The sequence below is a fragment of the Emydura macquarii genome, unplaced genomic scaffold, assembly GCF_026122565.2.
Source record: "Emydura macquarii macquarii isolate MOO-44397 ecotype Brisbane River unplaced genomic scaffold, CSIRO-AGI_Emac_v2 contig_3044, whole genome shotgun sequence".
In the NCBI taxonomy this organism is placed as follows: Eukaryota; Metazoa; Chordata; order Testudines; family Chelidae; genus Emydura; species Emydura macquarii.
Genome location: NW_027133181.1, coordinates 5167142 through 5178507, shown reverse-complemented (window position 1 = coordinate 5178507; position 11366 = coordinate 5167142). Strand labels below are relative to the sequence as shown.

The 11366-nt window shown below is 38.3% G+C and overlaps 1 long non-coding RNA gene across 1 annotated transcript in view; it reads right to left on the bottom strand.

Moving 5' to 3' along the window:
• Positions 1 to 328: 328 nt before the first annotated feature.
• Positions 329 to 11366, bottom strand: part of LOC137141356 (uncharacterized) — a 135883-nt gene continuing 124845 nt past the window's right edge. Inside the window, exon 4 of the long non-coding RNA XR_010916600.1 lies at positions 329 to 664. This is a non-coding gene — a long non-coding RNA (uncharacterized lncRNA). The remainder of the gene's footprint in view (positions 665 to 11366) is intronic.

Here is an 11366-nt window from a genome sequence, read left to right as displayed (position 1 = left end):
AGTGGGAAATGTATCCCCATATTGGGGTGGGGTCTGAGTGCCATAACATTGCCTCTTCCATGCCCTCCTGTGGGGCACCGTTCACCTTAGGGGCATATCATGTGAGCAGTCCCTGCAGTTCCCTGAGTTCATGGTCTGCAAATATGATAAGGCCTCGCGGTGGTCGCAGTCTGTGGTGGAAGAGGTGGAGAGGTTTCCCCAAAACCACCTTTCATAGTCTGTCCCAGTGGTAATATAGCAGAATAGCAAAGTTTTGGAACAGCAGTAGGACAACATGGTATTACAGAGAAATAATTTGTTTTACAAAACTACACAGCTTTGTGTCAACAGGTTCTTTTGTTTGTTTGTACGTTCCTCTTCAACTATGTATAACACTATCGGCCATTTTGTTTCTGTTTTGAACTTTGATGAAGATTTGGATACATAACTATAATAGCCCTTTGTTCATATCTGTACATACATAGTTATGTCATATTGTAAAAAGGCTGAGTAGTCATGTTTTAGTCTCCCAGAGCACTCTGGTTCTTCCTATATTTGCTTGCTGCTTATTGTACTGCTTGCCTTCCTTTGCCTCATTAATTTCTGTTCTTTATTGCAATGCTTAGTGAATACTGACGTATGGTCTGTGATCATCCACTCTCCTCTGCAACCTTTTCAGATACACCTAACAGATAAAAAGAAAACTGATTTGTTTGTAGGTTATTTTTGGTAGAATTATATCTTTTATAGATATGCAAATGATGTTTGTGAAATATAATGAAATTCAGTTTCATCCAAAAACATTTGGTCACTCTTCAGACTCACTCACTGCAATGCTCACTGCAATATAGTAGAATCTCAGCATTATGAACACCTTGGGAATGGAGGTTGTTCCTAACTCTGAAATGTTTGTAACTCTGAACAAAATGTTATAGTTGTTCTTTCAAAAGTTTACAACTGAACACTGACTTAACACAGCTTTGAAACTTTACTATGCGGAAGAAAAATGCTGACTTTAGCCATCTTAATTTAAATGAAACAAGCACAGAAACAGTTTCCTTGCCTTGTCAAAACTTTTTTTAAAAAAACTTTCCCTTTATTATTTTAGTAGTTTACATTTAACACAGTACTGAACTGCATTTGCTAGGTTTTTTTTTTTTTTGTTGTTGTTGGTTTTTTGGGGGGGAGGTGTCTCTGGTATTGCCTGATTGTTGCAATTGTTACTTCTGGTTGCAAATGAGGTATGTGGTTGACTGGTCAGTTCGTAACTCTGGTGTTCATAACTCTGAGGTTCTACTTGTATCTGCATATCAAATATGGTTAAATATATTCATATCTTACCAGCAACAGACATTTTAAATTGTATATAACTAAGTATGCAATAAGAAAGATTTTTTTCACTTCCCCTAGTTTAATCACAGACATTATGGTTCTATTTCTCCATTCCAGTTCAGATGGGAGGTGCTGGGTGCTTTGAAAAATCTGGCCACTTAATTTAGGTGGCCAAGTAGGAGCTGAATTCTTTTGATCAACTGGCTCCAATTGTAGGTGCTGAGCCCTTTTGAAAAATCTGGCCCAGAAGTGTTAAGAACAGAATTGTGTGTTCTGGGAAATGTACAAATACACTCTGATTTTGCCCTCTTTTGAGCCTTCTGTGGTGCCTCCAAAAGCTTAATCTTTTGCAAAGTTCCTTATTTCATCAATTTTATCTGAAAAAAGGAGAGCTTCTTTTAATGAAGTTGTTTCTTTTAAGCATGGTGTTCTAAAGTTTTAAGAGCTCAATTCTGTCCTCTCTATGTGATATGAGTGAAAGCTCTATGACAGATTATTTTTAGCGACAATAAATCTGTTCTCATTTCTATTTGATTAAGAAGTCCATTCGCTTATTTTATTTCCTTAAACTCTTTTTAAAAAGTTGAATGTCTGTTTCTTGAGAGACATTTATCTCCTTTTTGGCATCTTGCTCTCTCTAGCAGAAATAGCCATCACGTTGTAGAATTTTCATGGCCTTCTAGGGAGCCCATTATGATCTATTGTTTAGTTTCATTTATAACAGATAAAAATATCTTGTCAATTCTTACTATAGGTCCAATTCCACAGCTGCTGTACATGCAGAACCCCAATGAGTTCAATGGCATTTTCAGGAAAAGAGCTGCTGCAGAACTGGGTCCTAAATATCAGTTTTCATCAACCATGCATACTTTAACAACACGCATTTTGCTTATATAAAGCCGGATTCTCATGAATAGTCATTGGACACCTGTCTGTCTGATCCTGGGGCTGCCAGGTATATGCCTACCAAACGGGAAGATATAGGGTAACTAGAAGGAGGGACAAGCACAGAGAGAAATGGAGGAACGTATCAGGGGGTTGCCAAGGTGCATGAAAAGACCTGTCGGGGAGAGTAACTGTAGGACCTAGGGAAGATGCCTAGAAGATTCCCAGTAGAGGGACACAGGAAATGTTAACCTTAATGTGGGCAGGAAAGGAGGACACCACTAAAGGAAAGGGATCTTGGAACTTGGGGACACATAGGGATTCCAGTGACATTGACTTAAGAGTAGTGACAATGAGAAGTAATGCCATGAGGTAGAGATAGGGGATCCTGGGAGTAGGAGGAAATAAAGGATGATGAATGAAAGATAAGGCATTTGGAGCTGTGAAATGAACAAATGAGATAAATGACTATAAAAAGTCTTGAGAGAGTCTTGAAAAGAGGCTGCAGGCTGCAGAAGGATGTTGAGTTTAAAGGGAAAGAATTGAAGAATGAGATACAGGGGAATGGGATCTGAGTAGAAAGAGGAGAAATAAGATCAAGTGTGTGACAGAGGTTGGAGAGAGTCTACCAGACATGGGATGATGGAGAAGAAAGTAGCGAATTTGAAGAGGAGAGTAACAGACTGAGGGTTTGAGGGGTGGAGAATGGGAATGAAACACGTTTGAATAGCTCACTAGTCCCCTTCTGTGCCCAGTCCACAGATGATGTATGTCTGTTACAGCCCCCAACTACAAGTTTCATAATGTAATGTAGTGACTCATGCATTTAACACTGCTGGTCTCCCAGCATGGTGGCCAAGATGGCAGCTATCACATCTGAAAGGAGGAAAAAAAGAGAAAAATAGACAGGATTTAGGGAAATAGAGAGATAAGCAGGAGGGGACATAATGTGGGACTTGGGGAAAATAAGAAACTGGAAAAATTGGGGAGACATTGGAAAGTGATAACCACTAAAGTTAATAGTTAATAACTACTAGAGTTAATAAGAGTTAATAGGGAATGAATGGGGGGTTTGAAAGAGAGGCAGGAGAGAGTGGAACATTTGCCAGAAAGTAAGAATGTTACAATGATGAGTGCACTATAAAAGTCTGAGTAAAACAGAAAAAGGAGGTGGTTTGGGGAAAGAGTGAGGAATGGCTGAGAAAAGGAAAAGAAGATGGAGGATTTTAAAGAGGAGAAAAATTGGTGGAGTGTGAAGCAGTTTACACAGGAAATTATGAAGGATGTGTAAAGAGGTAGGTTAGAATGGGCAAGAAAAAGAATGAGGTTAGATTGGTGAGACAGAGGGAGGCTCTAATAGAGGAGAGTTGAGGGGAGGGGAGACTGGGAAAAGTAGGATAACCTGGGGGCCTTTCACAGGAAAGTAATAAGGAAGGAAAAAAGAGACGAGAATAAAAGCATCAATTGAAAGGCTGAAACTCAGCATTTTGTAGGCTACTGCAGCATTGGACTGGAGCCAGATCAAAGATGAAACTACAGGAGAAGAAATTGGAGATGAGGATGGATTTATTAAGGGAGTGAGGAGAAAGTAACATTTCTGTGAAATTATTTCTGGTGGCAGAGTAACGTGCCTGACTCCTCCCACACATGCATTGGGACAAATTACCTCACTGCCATCAGACACTATGCAACAACTTAGAGCAGCCGCTGGCCTGCTCTACACTGTATCAGCAGCAATGGCAAGTATTCGTTACAGTGTGGGGAGGGGAGAGTACCAGAATGCATGGGTGCTTCCTCATCAGCACTACCTACAAAAGAATCTACAGACACAGTGCAGAACCTGTTACATCTTCTTTATACCATGGGAGGATTCCTTTATGCAAATGGAACCCCCAGCACCATATATAATTTTTTCTTGATCTAATAATAGGAAAAAACTATCATCCTTGAAGTAACACTGTGTGGTAACTGTTGACAATTGGGAAGTACTGTCTATTTTAAGGGTGCCCACTAATTATGCATGCCTGGGATGCTCCCACTCTATTATGTCAGAGGAGCAATTCCATAAAATAATATATTTTTGAGACGGTGAATAGTGGTAAGTTTTCTAAATTTTGTCCATTTTAACAATTCAAAAGGCTTGCTGATGTTAAGAATCAGAAATACTCTGAACTTCAAATTAGAAAAAAAGTGGCATGGCATGAATTTCATTCCATAATGCATTGACTATTTTTATGTGAGCACATTCACCTTCTTTATGTGACTGAAGGAACGGATTGACAAAGCTCTTGACCTATCTAACATTCTAGTGCTGACTTCGTTAGCAAAATCTTTTTCCTTCCCTTCCCTATGCACTTACAAATAAATCATAGACTGCATTCCTGCTCATACATGTCTAAAAAGCTAAAGGGAAAGGCAGATAAAATCCCATAAAATCAAAGCAGTAAAAGGGCATTATTCAGGCAGTGCCACTGTGGCAAGGAATCTAATAGTGCTACCAGACATTTTACTAAGGAAATTCCCCTCAACAGCATGAAGGATTTTTCACACTTCTTAAAGCAGTGGCTGTGCTATTTACACTCTCTGCCTCAGGACTTTCAGTCAGAATGATGAATACTGTATAGAATGATTTTGGTTTCCACTTAATAGCCATGTTTTAAAATGTGGTTACAGTCAGAGAACTGACTATAGAAATGGCACTTTGGTACGTACTTATATGATCCTCATTAGTCAAGGAAAGACAAAAGAAAAGAAGCTAAAATATTTCAGTGTAAATTAAATCCGTCCTCAGATCTGATAAGTTCTATCAACTTACAATACACACACACACACACACACACACACACCTGCAATACTAATACAAATTCAACAAGCAAGATGAATTACGGTCTGTCTCATGCATCAGAGTTGTTTCTGATTCTAAAATTTTTATTGCTGAATCACAAATCAAGAACAAATCTTGAAATTTTGGATAATTGGTTGAGCCTGTAAACAGAAAATCTTGATTTGGCTTGTAATTTAAGCACATTTGATACAGACGTAAAAACTGAACAAAAAGATGACATTTTTACAGTCACTTTACTGAACATAACTATGAATTAAGTTTGAAAATTGAAAACTTCTCTTTACAGGTATTCAGTAGAATAGAAAAGAATCAAATTGCATTTTGTCCCGAGGACTCTTACAATCTTTCCCCAAGAAGCCCCTTTGCCTGATCCATAACTGTTTTTCATTTCTTTGTACCCTCTACTTTCCTTCTAACATAGACTGGATGGATTTCCCTCTGGAGTCTAATTAATACCACTCAATCAACTGAAGAGGCCTCTACTCAGTGTAGTGTGGACACTTTATTTTTATTTTCAGCTTATCAGGCTACCCTTCTACAGCCTTCAATCCAGAGTGAGATATAAGGAAAGGAAAGTGAACCTGGGTTTCTTGCATTGAAGGTACAAACTCAGACAGAATGACAGCAGAACAAACCTCACACATACACGGGCATCTTTCAAGAGTATCTAAAGGTTTTAAGAGTACAAGTCCACTGAAAGTCAATAGGAGCTGTGCTCCCAAATCCCTTAATTCCTATTTGCCCTCTCTACTTCTCATACTTTTATAACATTTCAGAAATAGATACCTCATTTCTTCCCTCCACAGTTACACACACAACTGGGTAAGTTCTCCTCATTCTGTTTATGTGTTTGTAGTAGCTCCTGTAATAATTTCATTCTGGTTGCTCATAAAAGGCTTCAATCCAAGGATAATGAAGTCAATATCAATCTTTCCACTGGTTTCAGTGAGCCTTGAATAAGACCCAAGATTGACTAATAGAAAGTGCCAGAAGCATCGAAGGTTCTTGTCCTCTACCTCTCTTCCTGACCTATCATGTCTCCTCCATGATACATCTGGTCACCTAATATCAGCCCACAATGCTTACCATGTTTTCTATTGGGCAGCATGATGTGATATTACTATATAAAACCACACTGAAAAATATTGTTACATAGAGGGGTAACAAAATCACAATTTTTAAGGATGCAACATATCTTGTGTCATCTATTTCCTGCTCATCCCCCCAATCCCAACACAAATGTTAGTGTTCAATTAAATTAGTGGTATTCTCTTTCTGGGTCATACAATACCTCACGCTTGTATTAGATCACAGTATGGAAGCTCCAGGGAGCTGAGCTGAAAAAAATTATTAAAAAGGCCCTTTGTACACACTGAAAATGATTTTTGTATTAGCTATGGTTAACTTAAATATTTATCATATTTACCACTAATGGAGTTGTATTTAGACCCCTTAAGCTATTCTGCTGCAGTAGCAGCATGTTCTTTTGGGAAATTAGTAGATTTTTTTTTTTTCTGTAGGAAAATGCTGATTCATCAAAATGCTCCAAGGGAGCATGTCAATTTTGAAAAAAATTGTGAAAAAAAAACCCAGACCCTTTCTGAGGGAATGCTGCTTGGTTTCCAGACAGCTCACATGCCCAGGTACCAGGCAGCCCACATGGCCTGGAGCTTGGGAGCGAGGGCTTCCAGTCTTGGTGACTCTTTGGCAGCTTGCCTGGCAGGCTGCCACAGAGCTGGGGATCTCAGGACTTCCAGGCTCTTGGTAAGCCTGGCATCCTGAGGCATTTATTTCATTTTGGAAACACCAAAACAGTCCACCACTGGAACATTTAAGTGTTTCTGAAACTAAATATGTAGAATTTTGAGGTTTGGACTTTTCATTCCAATCTGGGATGAAAAAGAAATCCAAAACCTCAGAATTCTTCACAGAGGTGAAATTCAGTTTCCTGGCTTGCTCTAGATAGTACCCATACTCTCTGTTCTGAATGGCAGTATATCAGGAGTGCTAACCAGAAAAGGCCATGTTACCCAATTCTATTAGTAACACTGGGTCCAGATACAAACTCCAGAACAAGACACCAGTGAAGTTTCAGAAATTTGGATCCAGATCCAAAAAAAAAAAAAAAAAAAAAAAAAAAGCCTGGACCCCAAAATTTGGCAGCAAATCCAGTTCCAAAATTTTCTATTCAGGTTTAATCTCTGAGTCTCTATAATTTGTACACAGGTTACCTGTGGGATTTATGAAGCTCAGAAAAGGAAGTACTTTTGCTTCAGACTTTCTGGGTCAGGATATCTGTTTCTAGGGAAAAAAATGTGACTTCAAGCAACTGCGATGCTGTAGCTCTATTTTTCTTATGCTATTACAAATGGCAATCAGGACTTTAAAAAAAAAAGTTTAGGAAGGTTACTCTTTGCTGTTTTATGATGGAGTTTATTAAAGCTAATGCTTCAAAAAGCAGACTTTTATGTATGCTACTGTACATAAGTTGTATGGACTTTACAGTGGGGTCTTGTATCTATATAGAGGAAGGATTGCTGGACTGAATAGTCTCCAGGTGCTTATTAGGGGATTAATACCAGTGCTAGCACACCATCTTTGTCTAATTATAAAATATTATGGGGTTAATACAGTATAATTAGTGAATGAATCAGCATACAGCTCTCACTTTCTGATGACAACAAGGAAACAGATTAATTTGCCCTGTTTGTGGTTTAACAACAACAAAAATCAAACATTGAGAAATCACTTACCTGACACTGAGTTATGTGTTTTTGAATCATAGAAGATTAGGAATGGAAAGTACCTCAGTAGGTCATCTAGTCCAACCCCCTACTTAAAGCAGGACCAACCCCGACTAAATCATTCCAACCAGCGCTTTGTCAAGTTGAACTTTAAAAACCTCTAAGGATGGAGATTCTACCATCTCCCTAGGTAACCCATTCCAGCACTTCACCCACTCTCCTAGTGAAAATGTTTTCCCTAATATACAACCTAGACCTCCCCCACTGCAACATGATACTGTCTGTCCTTGTTCTATCAAATCCCTCCCTCACTCTTCTCTTCTGCTGACTACGTAAACCCAGTTCCCTAAGCCTCTTCTCATAAGTTATATGCCCTAGCCCCTAATAATTTCCATTGCCCTCTTCTGGAATCTCTCCAATTTGTTCACATCCTTTCTGAAGTGGGGGGCCCAAAACTGAATGCAATACTCCAGGTGTGACCTTACCAGAGCCAAATAGAAGGGAATAATCACTTCCCTTAATCTGCTGGCAATCCTCCTACTAATTCAGCCCAATGTGACATTAACCATTCTGGGAACAAGGGCACACTGATTATAGAGCACTTCTGCACAAACACACAGTAGTACCCAAGAAATGGAGGAAGGTCTTATAGTTAAGGAACTAGATTTGAACTCAGAGGCCGATGTTAAATTTCTAGCTCTGCCACAGACTTCTGTGTGACTTCAGGCTGCTCATTTAGGCCTGGTGTACACTTAAAAACTTAGCTTGAACTAGCTACATTACTCAGGGCTGTGAAAAATTTCATGTGCTGAGCACTGTAGTTAGGTCGTTCTAACCACCAGTGTAGATTCATCTAGGTTGATAGGATCCTTCCATGACATGGCTATTATCTCTTGGAGAGGTGGATTAAATTATTTTGATGGAAAAACACCTTCCAATGATGTAGGAAGCATTTATAATACAGTGCTATGGTGACACAGCGGCAGTATCAAACCTGTGCTGCTGTAGCATAGACATACCCTTAATTTCTCTGGGTGTCAGTTCCTCTTCAGTAAAATGGAGTTACTATTTTTTGCCTGTCTTGTCTATTTAGATTGTAAAAGTTATAGGACAGGGACTGCCTTTTTTTTTTTAAATACGTATGCATGGTCCTTGGCATGATGGGGCCCTGAACTCAGTGTAGCACTGATGTACTGTTTTACTACAAATAATAAATAATAATGGCAATTATCTGGGATATGCAATGGCATGCCACACATATCTGAAGAATGCAATCTAGCTTTAAGTCTCCAAGCAATTTAAAAAAAAAACAAAAAACCAACAACTTCCTTTAATAGATTCACACAGGTTTATTTCCTCTTTTAAAAATCAAATTATGTGTGAACTAATACGTCTTTAAAAATAAAAGTCAGAAAAATATTCTGGTTAGTATATCAAATGGAGTCACTCAAAGATTCTCAGAACTGCCTGAGGTAAATGGAATAGTAGAGCACTCATTTTGTAGTTCACATGCAAAATTTTGACCTTATTGCTACTTAGATTTTAGATTATGCAGGAAGACTGCAAATCTTATCTTTTTCAACATGATCTGTATACCTGCAGGCTAGACTGATTTTTTTTTAAAAGTACTGTATCTGAAACAAAATTATCTAACAAGCTCTGAACGACTTCGGAACTCTCTTTGAAAAGGCGGACTAAAAAGCTAAGGGGTGACAGACTGAGACCTCACTGAAAAGCACTGAGCGATTCACGTATGAAATGTGAGGCTCTTATGTCTGCATATTCTACCTTGGGGGGATGGATGGATGGATGGATCGATAGATAGGCAAGACTGTGCACATTTACAAAAGCAGTTATTGCATCTTCTACACAGTGGGCTTAGAAACATACCAGTCTTGTCAGATTTAGAACAGTGATCAGAGAATCTTCAGAAGTTAACTTCAGGTAATCATCTCAATGCTAAGAAGCTTTATCCAAAATATCAGAATTTTTTAGTACTCTCTCTTCTGTTAATCACCTTTCCTATTCTCCCACTTGCTGCAGTGACTCTCTTCCTCCTCTCCTCATCCCTCCTCCTCCTTCAATAATCTTCTGAGCAACAAGGGACATCTTTCAAGGGATGTCCTCCACATCACCTTGCCCACCGCTCATAGAAATCTTAACACCTAGGGAATAACTCACTTGAATTCTATTTTCCCCTCCCTCACACACCTGTAGTTTGAATGTTCCTGTGCTCTGACATGTAGAATATACCACATTCTGGAATGTGCTAAATCATTTTATTTACCTTTAAAGAGACGGGATGACTCAAAGTATTAATAAGGGGCATTATCTTTGGCTTATAGACTGAATTTTCAAATCTGAATCAGGTCAATAGCAGCCTTAAGTCATTTTTCATCGTATGGTTCTTGACTGGCATAAATAAAATGAGTTTTGGTGGGCTTGGTTCTGTTCCTACAATAGAAAATAATCACAGCTAGCATTTTCTTATCAAACTGAGCAGAAAGTCTAAGAACTAGGGCTGTCAATTAATCACAGTTAACTCAAGTGATTAACTCAAAAGAAATTAACTCGATTAAAAAAATCAACCATGATTCATCACAGTTCTAATCGCACTGTTAAACAATAATAGAACATCAATTTAAATTTATTATAAATATTTTTGGATGTTTTTCTACATTTTCAAATATATTGATTTCAATCTACACAGAATACAAAGTGTACAGTGCTCAGATTATATATATATATTTATTTATTACAAATGTTTTCACTGTAAAAAAGATAAAGAAAAGAAATAGTATTTTTCAATTCTCTTCATACAAGTACCTATACTGTAGGGCAATCTCTTTATTGTGAAAGTGAAACTTACAAGTGTAGAATTTATTTTTGTTACATAACTGCACTCAAAAACAAAACAAAACAAAACTTTATAGCCTACAAATCCTCTCAGTCCTACTTTTTGTTCAGCCAATCACTAAGACAAACAAGTTTGTTTACATTTATAGGAGATAATGTTGCTCACTTCCTATTTACAATATCCCCTGAAACTGGGAACAGGCATTCCCTGTGGCATTGTTGTAGCCAGGGTTACAAGGTATTTACATGCCAGATATGCTAAACATTCATATGCCCCTTCATGCTTTGACCACCATTACAGAGGACATGCTTCCATGCTGATGATGCTTGTTAAAAAAAAATCTGTTAATTAAATTTGTGACTGAGCTCCTTGGGAGAGAATTGTATATCTCCTGTTCTGGGGCTTTACCCACATTCTGCCATATATTTCGTTGGCCCAGCATATGTTGTTCTTTCACTTCAGATTTGACAAAAACACAAAGAAGGTACCAATATGAGATTTCTAAAGATAGGTACAACACTGAACCCAAGGTTTAAGAATCTGAAGTGCCTTCCAAAATCCAAGAGGGATGAGGTGTGGAACATGCTGTGCAAAGTCTTAAAAAAGCAACATTCCAATGTAGAAACTACAGAACCTAAACCACCAAAAAAGTGGTGCTGGTGGCATCTGACTCAGATGATGAAAATGAATGTGCATCGGTCTGCATTGCTTTGAATCATTATCA